We start from the raw sequence: 14,693 nt of genomic DNA, 5'->3' as shown, positions 1-14,693 counted from the left end.
ACATAGTCTTCAGAAGCAACCTGAGAGTATGGCAGAAATCTTCAGAATAGGGTTGCCACCTGGAAGGTATTTTACCGGCACAGCCGGTATTTTGGCCACCCTGCAGGTATTTTTATATTAAAAATACTGGCAATGCAATGGCCGGTATTTATCCAACCACTCCTCTAACTCCTGGAATGTTGCACCATATACTATACCAGTGTTTCCCAGCCAGAGAGCCTCCAGCTGTTACAAAACTACAACTCCCAGCATGCCCGGACAGCCAACTCTGGGAGTTGTAGTTCCCCTGGTTGGGAAACACTGACCTATACTATATACTACTATATAATCCAACATGCTGGGAGTTGTAGTTTTTGTTTGGGGCAGCTGCTGAGCCACAGGCTGTATCAGGGCATGCTGGGAGTTGTAGTTAGTAACTCCCGAATTTAATAAAAAAAAAAGCAATCAAAAAGTCAGAATCAAAACAAAAATGGTACTGTTCCAAACAGCAGATCAGGGGCGCAAAAAATGAGCCCTCATACAGGCCCATATAAGGAGAAATATGAAGGTTATAGGGGTCAGAATAGGACAAAATCTCCCCCGCATATGTGTATCCTGTGATGTTACGCATATATACCGGTAATTGATTATGCAAATTAGCATGGCCGTTTTTTTGCCAGAAAGGTGGCAAGCCTACTTCAGAAAGGTATGTGGCAAGCAAAGCCCCATAACTACCGTATTTTTCACCCTATAGGACGCACCGGCGTATAAGACGCACCCAATTTATAGGTGCAAAATCTAAAAAAATTAAGATTTTGAACCCAATAGTGGTCTTCAACCTGCGGACCTCCAGATGTTACAAAACCACAACTCGCAGCATGCCCGGACAGCAGTTGGCTGTCCGGGCATCCTGGGAGTTGTAGTTTTGCAACATCTGGAGGTCCGCAGATTGAAGACCACGGCATAGGAGGTAATACTCACGTGTCCCCGCCGCTCCGGACCCATCACCGCTGCCCTGGATGTCGCTCCATCGCTGTCGCCGCGTCCCCGTCGCTCCGGAACGTCTCTGCTGCCGGCCGGGTATCCTCGCTCTCCGTCACCGCCATCACGTCGTTACGCACGCCAACGCACGTACGCGACGACGAGGAAGGAGAGCGCCGGCCATACAGGGGATCCCTGAACGGAGAAGACACCGAGGAGGCAGGTAAGGTCCCTCCCGGTGTCCTGTAAGCACTAACCCGGCTATTCAGTCAGGCTGTTCGGGACCGTCGCTGTGAAATCGCGGCGGTCCCGAACAGCCTGACTGAACAGCCGGGTTAGTGTCACTTTCCCTTCAGACGCGGCAGTCAGCTTTGATCGCCGCGTCTGAAGGGTTAATACAGGGCATCACCGCGATCGGTGATGTCCTGTATTAGCCGCGGGTCCCGGCCGTTGATGGCCGCAGGGACCGCCGCGATAGGGGTGTAGTCGCCGCATAAGATGCACCGAATTTTCCCCCCCAGTTTTGGGGAAGAAAAAGTGCGTCTTATACGGCGATAAATACGGTATATTCACCTAGAATCTGGTGTACAATCTGCACCATAAGTTGTATTTTCCGAACTACGGTTCCAGTATAAACCAGGTGCTAAAGTGATGAACTCTTTTGGCCTTCTGTAAAAGTTGTAACTTAGTTGCCCCCATATACGATTCTAGAAAGGAATCAGTCCTCCTGCAGCAGTCATAATATCACCAAGACTGAAGAAGTTTCGCTAAAATTGCACCATAATCCAACATCAGGACCTCATCCAGGATAATAAACATAGTATATTTGCTTTCTCATTTTTTTTATGTTGTAGATGTGCGACCATGTCTTTTTTTTTTCTCTATTTGAATATACATTGTGTTTTCTATCCCCTTCTTTGTTTGTTTTTACTTGGTCAGCACTCTGCCCCTCCTCCTCCTCAGATCAGGCCTATATCAATTGGCAGGAAGCTGCATAGGGCCCCATTCTTTGTCTTTGACTGGAAGCACATGGTAAGTGAGCTTGGTGACCTGTTCATTCTGGTGCTGCACTGTGCAGCATCCATTGCTGCCGTGGCGCCGTGTCTGTGGGGAGGCGCGGCCCAGGGACTGGCACTGGGTTTGCTCTGCCAGTGGGTCGTTCCCCCTGTGGGCACTGGTGTTGCCGTGGTGGTGGTCGCTGCTCAGTGCGGCACCATTTTATGCTAGGGATGTTAGGGACCCCCTACTTACAGGTGGCCGTGACGTGGCTAGCGGGCTTGCACTTCAGGATCATAAAGTATACTAAGTATACAGTCCCTGCACCCCCATACGATTGGAAACATACATGCAGTTTGTGCTCTGGGTAAAGGTGAAGTTATTGATGAGTCAAAGCCCAAAGTACATCAAGCAGGAAGGAGAAGTATATCCTATTTCCCATGTTTTTTAAACTGGCTTTGGCCCAAACGGCCATAAAAACTGCATGTGGGATTCCAGCCTGATAGAGATATAAAAACCCTAATCCTACACCCATAGTGCAAATGTGGACAATGGCGTAGGAAAGGCAACTGATGAATTTGTGGAAAACGTATGCAAAATTCAAATTTTGGGTGAGCGTTCCCTTTAAGACTTATTGGTAGACATCAAGTAATTTCCTTCACAGCAGCTTCTAATTTGCCTCACGGTTCTGTGCCGGACATAAAACGTGAAGAATTATATGAAGTTTGGATTTTTCCAAGATATTTCCAAAGTTAACTAAAGCTAAATTTATAAAGTGACACTTTTACTCCACTCTTCGTAGACTGAGCTGACATTTCCACTGGCGGCCTGGAAGTGTGTTTCTTGGAATATGGAGCTATTTTCAGGCTGGTTTATTCTGATGCTTAATTGGCACCATGTGTGAACATATGCGCCGGGAATGCTGGGTAAACAGGTCGGCTGTAAAAATGTGCAATATTGTTTTACTGTGTCTTGGTAACCTTTAATGTAATATCACATGTACAAGACATTGCTGGTTATTGTCACTGTAATTGCATAGGTTGTTTATATGAATCTGTCCACATCGTGCATCATGGCACCACTGGTTGGTATTTAACCTGGATCTGATTAATGAATCATAAAGGATTTTTCAGCTCTTAGCTCTTAAAATGGTACTCCGCCCCTATCCAAAGCATATGGGATAAGATGTCTGATCGCGGGGGTCCTGCCACTGGTGACCCCCGCGATCTCAGCTGCGGCATCCCAGGCATCCGATGAACTGAGCGAACTTCACGCCGTGCCAGATGACTGGCGTTGCATAGGCTCATAGGCCCTCACTGCTAGTCTATGGGAGGGGACGTGACGTCACGAGCCTCCGGCGCTGCACCCGACGCTCTAAATGAACACAGGGTCCAGCTGGGGACCCCTGTGATCAGACATCTTATCCCCTATTCTTTGGATAGAGGATAAGATGTCTAGGGGCGGAGTACCCCTTTAAATACAATCTAAATTAGTATGCCCATCTCATATTGCTAAAATATGCAATGTATGATCAGTGGGTGTCTGACCTCTGGGACCCCCAGCAATTGTGAGAGTGAAGGAGATGCTGTGCTGGGGTAGTGGTGCGTCCACTTGGTGAAATTCCCAGCCTATGGCTATGCAGAGGACTGTAGTCAGCCCTATATTAATGGGGCTGCCCTGTGGTACCATGCACAGTCAAGTGGCAAGAGCTGCCATACAAGGGAAGAACTGTAAAGAGGACCCCATGTTATACCAACCAATAAATGAGAACAGAGGTCACCTATCCTCCCAATGACCAGAGTACCAACATATATCCTTGGCCATCACTACATTCATTCTCTATTGCACTGAACCTCCATAGCCAATGAATGAAGCAGTGGCCAAGCATGTACACAGCGGCCCATTTACCCGAGGGACAATTGGCCTCCATTCTCCTAATCGGTGAGGATTCCTGTGGTTGATCGTCTACATATCCCCTCTCCTGTGGACAGAGGATAACGTTTAATCTTGTGATAACCCCATTACATTTACTGGAGAGACCTTTTTTTTTTTTTTTTTGAAGAGTCCTTCACTTTGGACAGTTCCTTTTTGTTAGAAGTGTTCACCAACGATAAAGTGATCAAAGCTAGGATGTCCCAAAGCTAGGACCACATATGATCAGCTTTAATCTGTGAGGTAATCTGGCAGCAAATGTTCAATCTCCCTGCAGTGCCACCACTGGTGTAAAGAAGCATTACACATTTTAAATTCATATCAATGAAGGGTTCATGTTATTCCTTGGAGGACCCAACATGACCTGTCCTCAGGATAAATATTAGACCAACAGGGGTCCTAAGGAAAGGCCATCAATTTTATAGGGCAAGATAACTCCTTAAAGTCCAGGTTCCCTAATAGATCATCAATTCATTCATTTATTTATTTTTAATATGATGACCCGTTTGGATAAAATAAAGGAAAAAAAAACATTTTCAACTCACTGACCCTATGATTTAACAAAACCAAGATCTGAGGAGCATCAGAAGACAACTGTTACGCCGAGCGCTCCGGGTCCCCGCTCCTCCCCGGAGCGCTCGCTACACTTCCCTCACTGCAGCGCCCCGGTCGGTTCCACGGACCCGGGGCGCTGCGTTACCACCTCCGGCCGGGATGCGATTCGCGATGCGGGTAGCGCCCGCTCGCGATGCGCACCCCGGCTCCCGTACCTTACTCGCTCCCCGTCAGTTCTGTCCCGGCGCGCGCGGCCCCGCTCCCTAGGGCGCGCGCGCGCCGGGTCTTTGCGATTTAAAGGGCCACTGCACCGCTGATTGGTGCAGTGGTTCCAATTAGTGTTTACACCTGTGCACTTCCCTATATCACCTCACTTCCCCTTCACTCCCTCGCCGGATCTTGTTGCCCTAGTGCCAGTGAAAGCGTTCCTTGTGTGTTCCTTGCCTGTGATTCCAGACCTTCTGCCGTTGCCCCTGACTACGATCCTTGCTGCCTGCCCCGACCTTCTGCTACGTCCGACCTTGCTTCTGTCTACTCCCTTGTACCGCGCCTATCTTCAGCAGCCAGAGAGGTTGAGCCGTTGCTAGGGGATACGACCTGGTCACTACCGCCGCAGCAAGACCATCCCGCTTTGCGGCGGGCTCTGGTGAAAACCAGTAGTGACTTAGAACCGATCCTCTAGCACGGTCCACGCCAATCCCTCTCTGGCACAGAGGATCCACCACCTGCCAGCCGGCATCGTGACAGTAGATCCGGCCATGGATCCCGCTGAAGTTCCTCTGCCAGTTGTCGCTGACCTCACCACGGTGGTCGCCCAGCAGTCACAACAGATTGCGCAACAAGGCCAACAGCTGTCTCAACTGACTGTTATGCTACAACAGTTACTACCACAGCTCCAGCAATCATCTCCTCCGCCAGCTCCTGTACCTCCTCCGCAGCGAGTGGCCGCTTCTGGAATACGACTATCCTTGCCGGATAAATTTGATGGGGACTCTAAGTTTTGCCGTGGCTTTCTTTCCCAATGTTCATTACACTTGGAGATGATGTCGGACCAGTTCCCCACTGAAAGGTCTAAGGTGGCTTTCGTAGTCAGCCTGCTGTCTGGAAAAGCCCTGGCTTGGGCCACACCGCTCTGGGACCGCAATGACCCCGTCACTGCCTCTGTACACTCCTTCTTCTCGGAAATTCGAAGTGTCTTTGAGGAACCTGCCCGAGCCTCTTCTGCTGAGACTGCCCTGTTGAACCTGGTCCAGGGTAATTCTTCCGTTGGCGAGTATGCCGTACAGTTCCGTACCCTTGCTTCAGAATTATCCTGGAATAATGAGGCACTCTGCGCGACCTTTAAAAAAGGCCTATCCAGCAACATTAAAGATGTTCTGGCCGCACGAGAAATCCCTGCTAACCTACATGAACTCATCCATCTTGCCACTCGCATTGACATGCGTTTTTCCGAACGGCGTCAGGAGCTCCGCCAGGATATGGACTCTGTTCGCACGAGGCGTTTCTTCTCCCCGGCTCCTCTCTCCTCTGGTCCCCTGCAATCTGTTCCTGTGCCTCCCGCCGTGGAGGCTATGCAGGTCGACCGGTCTCGCCTGACACCCCAAGAGAGGACACGACGCCGCATGGAGAATCTCTGCCTGTACTGTGCTAGTACCGAACACTTCCTGAAGGATTGTCCTATCCGTCCTCCCCGCCTGGAAAGACGTCCGCTGACTCCGCACAAAGGAGAGACAGTCCTTGATGTCTACTCTGCTTCTCCACGTCTTACTGTGCCTGTGCGGATGTCTGCCTCTGCCTTCTCCTTCTCTGCTGTGGCCTTCTTGGACTCTGGATCTGCAGGAAATTTTATCTTAGCCTCTCTCGTCAACAGGTTCAACATCCCGGTGACCAGTCTCGCCAGACCCCTCTACATCAATTGTGTAAACAATGAAAGATTGGACTGTACTATACGTTTCCGCACGGAGCCCCTTCTAATGTGCATCGGATCTCATCACGAGAGGATTGAACTGTTGGTCCTCCCCAATTGCACTTCTGAAATCCTTCTTGGACTTCCCTGGCTTCAACTCCATTCCCCAATCCTGGATTGGTCCACTGGGGAGATCAAGAGTTGGGGGCCCTCTTGTTCCAAGGACTGCTTAAAACCGGTTCCCAGTAAACCTTGCCGTGTCCCTGTGCTTCCTCATGTAACCGGTCTCCCTAAGGCCTATATGGACTTTGCGGACGTTTTTTGCAAAAAACAAGCTGAGACTCTACCTCCTCACAGGCCTTATGATTGTCCCATTGACCTCCTCCCGGGCACTACTCCACCCCGGGGCAGAATCTATCCTCTGTCCGTCCCAGAGACTCTTGCCATGTCTGAATACGTCCAAGAAAATTTAAAAAAGGGCTTTATCCGTAAATCCTCCTCTCCTGCCGGAGCCGGATTTTTCTTTGTGTCCAAAAAAGATGGCTCTCTACGTCCTTGCATTGACTACCGCGGTCTTAATAAAATCACGGTTAAGAACCGCTACCCCCTACCCCTCATCTCTGAACTCTTTGATCGTCTCCAAGGTGCCCATATTTTTACCAAACTGGACTTAAGAGGTGCTTATAATCTCATCCGCATCAGAGAGGGGGATGAATGGAAAACGGCATTTAACACCAGAGATGGACACTTTGAGTATCTGGTCATGCCCTTTGGTCTATGCAACGCCCCTGCCGTCTTCCAAGACTTTGTTAATGAAATTTTTCGTGATCTCCTATACTCCTGTGTTGTTGTATATCTGGACGATATCCTGATTTTTTCTGCCAATCTTGAAGAACACCGCCAGCATGTCCGTATGGTTCTTCAGAGACTTCGTGATAATCAACTCTATGCCAAAATAGAGAAATGTCTGTTTGAATGCCAATCTCTTCCTTTTCTAGGATACTTGGTCTCTGGCCAGGGACTACAAATGGACCCAGATAAACTCTCTGCCGTCTTAGATTGGCCACGCCCCTCCGGACTCCGTGCCATCCAACGTTTTTTGGGGTTCGCCAATTATTACAGGCAATTTATTCCACATTTTTCTACCATTGTGGCTCCTATTGTGGCTTTAACAAAAAAAAATGCCGATCCCAAGTCTTGGCCTCCTCAAGCGGAAGACGCCTTTAAACGACTCAAGTCTGCCTTTTCTTCGGCTCCCGTGCTCTCCAGACCTGACCCATCTAAACCCTTCCTATTGGAGGTTGATGCCTCCTCAGTGGGAGCTGGAGCTGTCCTTCTACAAAAAAACTCTTCCGGGCATGCTGTTACTTGTGGTTTTTTTTCCAGGACCTTCTCTCCGGCGGAGAGGAACTACTCCATCGGGGATCAAGAGCTTCTAGCCATTAAATTAGCACTTGAGGAATGGAGGCATCTGCTGGAGGGATCAAGATTTCCAGTTATTATTTACACCGATCACAAGAACCTCTCCTACCTCCAGTCTGCCCAACGGCTGAATCCTCGTCAGGCCAGGTGGTCTCTGTTCTTTGCCCGATTTAATTTTGAAATTCACTTTCGGCCTGCTGATAAGAACATTAGGGCCGATGCTCTCTCTCGTTCCTCAGATGCCTCTGAAATTGAACTCTCTCCTCAACACATTATTCCTCCTGACTGCCTGATTTCCACTTCTCCAGCCTCCATCAGGCAAACTCCTCCAGGAAAGACCTTTGTTTCTCCACGCCAACGCCTTGGGATCCTCAAATGGGGTCACTCCTCCCATCTCGCAGGTCATGCGGGCATCAAGAAATCTGTGCAACTCATCTCTCGCTTCTATTGGTGGCCGACTCTAGAGACTGATGTGGTGGACTTTGTGCGAGCCTGCACTATCTGTGCCCGGGATAAGACTCCTCGCCAGAAGCCCGCTGGTTTTCTTCATCCTCTACCTGTCCCCGAACAACCTTGGTCTCTGATTGGTATGGATTTTATTACTGACTTACCCCCATCCCATGGCAACACTGTTATTTGGGTGGTCGTTGATCGATTCTCCAAAATGGCACATTTCATCCCTCTTCCTGGTCTTCCTTCAGCGCCTCAGTTGGCTAAACAATTTTTTGTACACATTTTTCGTCTTCACGGGTTGCCTACACAGATCGTCTCGGATAGAGGCGTCCAATTTGTGTCTAAATTCTGGAGGGCTCTCTGTAAACAACTCAAGATTAAATTAAATTTTTCTTCTGCATACCATCCTCAATCCAATGGACAAGTAGAGAGAATTAACCAGATCTTGGGTGACTATTTGCGACATTTTGTTTCCTCCCGCCAGGATGACTGGGCAGATCTTCTACCTTGGGCCGAATTCTCGTATAATTTCAGAATCTCTGAATCTTCCTCCAAATCTCCGTTTTTCGTGGTGTACGGCCGTCACCCTCTTCCCCCCCTCCCTACCCCCTTGCCCTCTGGTCTGCCCGCTGTGGATGAAATTTCTCGTGATCTTTCCACCATATGGAAAGAGACCCAAAATTCTCTCTTACAGGCTTCTTCTCGCATGAAGAGATTCGCAGATAAGAAAAGAAGAGCTCCTCCCATTTTTTCCCCTGGAGACAAGGTATGGCTCTCCGCTAAATATGTCCGTTTCCGTGTCCCGAGCTATAAGTTGGGACCACGCTATCTTGGTCCTTTTAAAGTTTTGTGTCAAATTAATCCTGTCTCTTACAAACTTCTTCTTCCTCCTTCTCTTCGTATCCCTAATGCCTTTCACGTCTCTCTTCTTAAACCTCTCATCCTCAACCGTTTTTCTCCTAAATCTGTTCCTCCCACTCCTGTTTCCGGCTCCTCGGACATCTTCTCTGTCAAAGAGATCTTGGCCTCTAAAAAGGTCAGGGGAAGAACTTTTTTTTTAGTGGATTGGGAGGGTTGTGGTCCAGAAGAGAGGTCCTGGGAACCTGAGGACAATATCCTGGACAAAAGTCTGATCCTCAGGTTCTCAGGCCCCAAGAAGAGGGGGAGACCCAAGGGGGGGGGTACTGTTACGCCGAGCGCTCCGGGTCCCCGCTCCTCCCCGGAGCGCTCGCTACACTTCCCTCACTGCAGCGCCCCGGTCGGTTCCACGGACCCGGGGCGCTGCGTTACCACCTCCGGCCGGGATGCGATTCGCGATGCGGGTAGCGCCCGCTCGCGATGCGCACCCCGGCTCCCGTACCTTACTCGCTCCCCGTCAGTTCTGTCCCGGCGCGCGCGGCCCCGCTCCCTAGGGCGCGCGCGCGCCGGGTCTTTGCGATTTAAAGGGCCACTGCACCGCTGATTGGTGCAGTGGTTCCAATTAGTGTTTACACCTGTGCACTTCCCTATATCACCTCACTTCCCCTTCACTCCCTCGCCGGATCTTGTTGCCCTAGTGCCAGTGAAAGCGTTCCTTGTGTGTTCCTTGCCTGTGATTCCAGACCTTCTGCCGTTGCCCCTGACTACGATCCTTGCTGCCTGCCCCGACCTTCTGCTACGTCCGACCTTGCTTCTGTCTACTCCCTTGTACCGCGCCTATCTTCAGCAGCCAGAGAGGTTGAGCCGTTGCTAGGGGATACGACCTGGTCACTACCGCCGCAGCAAGACCATCCCGCTTTGCGGCGGGCTCTGGTGAAAACCAGTAGTGACTTAGAACCGATCCTCTAGCACGGTCCACGCCAATCCCTCTCTGGCACAGAGGATCCACCACCTGCCAGCCGGCATCGTGACAACAACTTGCTTTGCTTCAGAGCTGTTTTACCTCAGAAATGTAGCTGAATATCCAGCGCTACCGCAAGGAATGTAAAATACTGTATTTTATGTTACTTTTGAGACAAACAATTTTAATTCGATATCCGTCTCTCTTCCTTTTTGTCGTGGCCAAGAACAATGTATTTTTATTGGCTGCATGTGTGAGTAGAGAGAGTGAGTGAAGAAAAACAGAATTGGGAAGCTTGGCCCGTAACAAACATGGCCGACATTGCTATCCAAATCCTCCAATTTGCTGGATGATAAAAGGGCGGGTCGGAGACACCGGTAGTTGCAGCCGCTTACAATAATAGAAGGGTATTACTGGGGTTTTACAGCTGACATTCTAACTTAGGACTATACAAATCATTACAGTGTGCCTGCTGCTTTCTAACAATGGGGGGAGCCATCTTTATTTTTAGTCGTATTAAAGACTTTGTTACAATCCAAAGAGAATATAGTCAGGCACTGCTACTCAATTGTGGTGCAAATACTCCCCTATTGTCCACTAGCGGTGATTAGTGCTGCAGCGTGTCCTGTGTGTATATAAGTCCAGGGCGGTGCTAGCCAATGTAAAGATCCAGGATATAATGCAACGTAGAAAGAAGAAAAACCAGCGCACTCACCACAACAGGTGTACTTCGTCTTCATGTATCTTTATTGTAGAAAACCACAGACGTGGCACTATGTGCCGGACACAGGTACAAGCGTGCGGGGGGGGGGACAAGTACAGAGATGCTCTTGGGCTAGCGGGTCCGCCTCGTGCTTACTCGCACTTCCCAAGGCCCCTATAGGGTCCGTCTCGTGCTTACTCGCACCTCGCAAGGCCCCTATAGGGTCCGCCTCGTGCTTACTCGCGCTTCGCAAGGCCCCTATAGGGTCCGCCCCGCGCTTACTCGCGCTTCGCAAGGCCCCTATAGGGTCCGCCTCGCGCTTACTCGTGCTTCTTAAGGCCCCTATTGGGTCCGCCTCGTGCTTACTCGTGCTTCGCAAGGTCCCTATAGGGTCCGCCTCGCGCTTACTCGTGCTTCGCAAGGCCCCTATAGGGTCCGCCTCGTGCTTACTCGCGCTTCGCAAGGCCCCTATAGGGTCCGCCTCGCGCTTACTCGTGCTTCGCAAGGCCCCTATAGGGTCCGCCTCGTGCTTACTCGCGCTTCGCAAGGCCCCTATAGGGTCCGCCTCGCGCTTACTCGTGCTTCGCAAGGCCCCTATAGGATTCCTCCTCGCGCTTACTCACGCTTCGCAAGGCCCCTATAGGGTCCGCCTCGCGCTTACTCGTGCTTCGCAAGGCCCCTATAGGGTTCCTCCTCGCGCTTACTCGTGCTTCGCAAGGCCCCTATAGGGTCCGCCTCACGCTTACTCGCGCTTCGCAAGGCCCCTATAGGGGCCTTGCGAAGCGCGAGTAAACGCGAGGCGGACCCGCTAGCCCGAGAGCATCGCTGTACTTGTCGTCCCCCCGCACGCTTGTACCTGTGTCCGGCACATAGTGCCACGTCTGTGGTTTTCTACAATAAAGATACATTAAGATGAAGTACACCTGTTTTGGTGAGTGCGCTGGTTTTTCTCCTTTCTACGTTGCATGAAAGACTTTTGTTGTTGTTTCAAAGCTCAGCATGCTTGTGGGCTTGAAAAAACTATGGGGAAAAAAATGTATGTTAAATATGTATAAATCAAAAAAATGCACAGAAACACTTGAAATTTTTCTAGAGAATTTTTCCAATTTTTCTTTTGCAAATGATGCTGTAGCAAGATGAAAGCCATACGCAGAATATAAAACATGTTTGTTTGGGTTTGTGGCCTTTTTCTTCAATTGTGCTGTGCTTTTTGGATCCATGGCATTTTTATTTTCGGGTGTTTCTAATAGGCTTCTCAACTGAACTTGAAAAACCTCTGGCTTGGGTCACATTACAAGTTTTACACATTTGTATGACATCAGTATCCGATAAAAGGGTGGGACATTATTGAAAGGGGTGTGGTTTTTGTAAAAGAGGCATGGCTTTATATGCAAAACTGTGCAACAAAAATGCCCAATAAGCAATTTAAATGGGCACTGTCAGATGAATTTTTTTTTAATATGTTGCACATCATGGCAAAACAATTACTTCTCTAACATACTCTTATAATATACAATAAAATATTGTATCTCCATTTTATAGAAATCATGGCGTATAAAAAAGACCACTAGGGGTCCCCATACTATCCAGAACATAATCCTGACTGGCTGCAGCATCATCTGTGTCCCAGCTGAAGCACAGACAGGGACAAAGTCCAGTAAGTGAGAGTGGGACTAGCACTTTTCTATGCTCACTCCAGTCCTGTCCTATGAGACTTCAGCACAGAAAGGAAGGGGTTTGCAGCAGCCTGCAATGATTGGATGAAGAGACCAAGCACAGCAGACTCAGGAAGGAAGTGAATGCATGGTGAGTGAGGGCGGGCTCAGTGCTTGCTTCGGACATGCCCCTTCCTGAGCAGTGGATGTCAGAATGAGTGAACAGCAGAGCAGAGGGATTTGTGAGCCAAATACAGAAGCTAGACACAAAATATATAAAGCATCTGCATAGCCAAGTGAGTAACATATATAAGCATTATTTTTTCTGTGATATGACTAATAGTCAATCTAAGCTTAAACTATACAGTATAAGGCCCTTATTTTACCAAAACCAGGAGTGGAAACAGCACACAGAGAAAAAGTATAATGGAAAGATTTGCATCTTTGTTTTTTTCTTGGTTTCACTCCTGGTTTTGGTATAAAATACTGACCAAAATGAGGATGAAAATACTGTGAGTGAACATAGCCTTAGAATCCACAAGATTTATTTTTTTAGACTGTCTAGTCCAAGTTTACACTATCTTAGAATTAGACAGTTTAGCCATAAGAATCATTAAGTCTCTATAGTTTTGATCAGATGTGTGCAAGAATGTTTCCATTCACTGACATGAAACAGATTTTGAAAACAGTAAGGCCAAAGTATATTAGAAAGAAGCAGTTAAAGGGGTACTCCGGTGAAAAACTTTATATATATATATATATATATATATATATATATATATATATATATATCAACTGGTGCCAGAAAGTTAAACAGATTTGTAAATTACTTCTATTAAAAAATCTTAATCCTTCCTGTACTTATTAGCTGCTGAATACTTCAGTGGAAATTCTTTTCCGTTTGAAACACAGAGCTGTCTGCTGAATCACAAGCACAGTGCTCTCTGCTGACATCTCTGTCCATTTTATGAACTGCCAGCGTAAAAGGAAATCCCCATAGCAAACATATGCTGTTCTGAACAGTTCATAAAATGGACAGAGATGTCAGCAGAGAGCACTGTGCTCATGATGTCAGCAGACAGCTCTGTGTTTCAAAAAGAAAAGATTTTCCGCTGTAGTATTCAGCAGCTAATAAGTAAAGGAAGGATTAAGATTTTTTAATAGAAGTAATTTACAAATCTGTTTAACTTTCTGATTTAAAAAAAAAAAAAGTTTTTCACCGGAGTACCCCTTTAAATGACACATTCAGCTCTGCTTCATCTACTTAATCTGTCTAGCACCTCATGATAGGACCAGGTCATGACGCAGCTGTATGTGACAATAGATACTGCACCCTGTTTCGTGTTTATTTTTTGTCACTAAAACGCGGTATTTCTTTCAAAGGGGAGTCTAAGTTTGCTTTTCTCAACATAAAAATGGGTCTCGGCTCACGAGGAGTTACATTCCACACCCTGCTGTACATTCCACAAATTTTATTGGTTTCAACATTTGTTTGAATACACTATTACAGCAGGAAATGGGTTAAATACAGTTTTATGTAGAAGGTAACTACCTAGTGACTCCCAGTCTTGCTCAAACAAGAACCTGTCTACCTGTGATTCAGAGGAAACATCTGGGTAATGGCTCAGTGGTTTTACATTCAGTATATACTGACTTTTATGTAAGAGTGCAGCTTTTGGGGGTGCATAGGTCAATGTCCCAGATGGGCCCTGGAGCCTAAAGACCTTGGCACGTGGTAAGTGGGGACCCTGTACCAGAATTTATTGAGCCTAAGATTTTATAGCTTCACCCGGCGTTCTTTTTGGGCATTGGGTTCAGCACCGGAGGCTCATGACGTCACAGCCACGCCCGGCTCAAGACGTCACGGCCACGCCCCCTCAATGCAAGTCTATGGAAGGGGCATGTTGGCCGTCACGCCCCCTTCCAAAGACTTGCATTGAGGGGGCATGGCCGTGACATCACGAGCGGGGCGTGACCGTGACGTCACGAGGCTCCACCCCGCATCGCCAGTCATCCAGCACAGAGCGAAGCTTGCTCTGTGCACCAGATGTCTGGGGTGCCGCAGCCAAGATCGCTGGGTGTCTTGTCCTCTATCCTTTGGACATCAGATGTCTTGTCCCCTATCCTTTGGATACGGGATAAGATGTCTTGGGGCGGAGTACCCTTTTAAGTGTCTGATTGCGGGGTCCAACCACTGGGCCCCCTTTTGTCTGGTGCTCAGCTCTCCTTGTGCACAAAACGATCACCGCTCTGTGCAGGGAGACTGTTGACCCCCGTACAAAGAAGTGGTCA

At 48.5% G+C, this 14,693-nt stretch overlaps 1 protein-coding gene and 1 long non-coding RNA gene across 8 annotated transcripts in view; one reads left to right on the top strand and one right to left on the bottom strand.

Moving 5' to 3' along the window:
- The window catches only part of SYNPO (synaptopodin), a 143,360-nt gene that overhangs the window by 26,500 nt on the left and 102,167 nt on the right, over positions 1 to 14,693 (bottom strand). The gene's annotated exons all lie outside the window — the stretch shown is intronic.
- The window catches only part of LOC130267329 (uncharacterized), a 100,623-nt gene that overhangs the window by 13,244 nt on the left and 72,686 nt on the right, over positions 1 to 14,693 (top strand). Inside the window, exon 4 of one of the 3 annotated variants that reach the window (XR_008843147.1) lies at positions 12,289 to 12,679. The exons of the other annotated variants lie outside the window; for them this stretch is intronic. This is a non-coding gene — a long non-coding RNA (uncharacterized LOC130267329). Of the gene's footprint in view, positions 1 to 12,288; positions 12,680 to 14,693 lie in introns of those variants that run through there. 3 annotated transcript variants of the gene reach the window in all.

This window comes from Hyla sarda, chromosome 4, assembly GCF_029499605.1.
Source record: "Hyla sarda isolate aHylSar1 chromosome 4, aHylSar1.hap1, whole genome shotgun sequence".
Lineage (NCBI taxonomy): Eukaryota > Metazoa > Chordata > Amphibia > Anura > Hylidae > Hyla > Hyla sarda.
The sequence above is the reverse complement of the archived record's forward strand: the minus strand, read 5'-3'. Positions and strand labels throughout refer to the sequence as shown.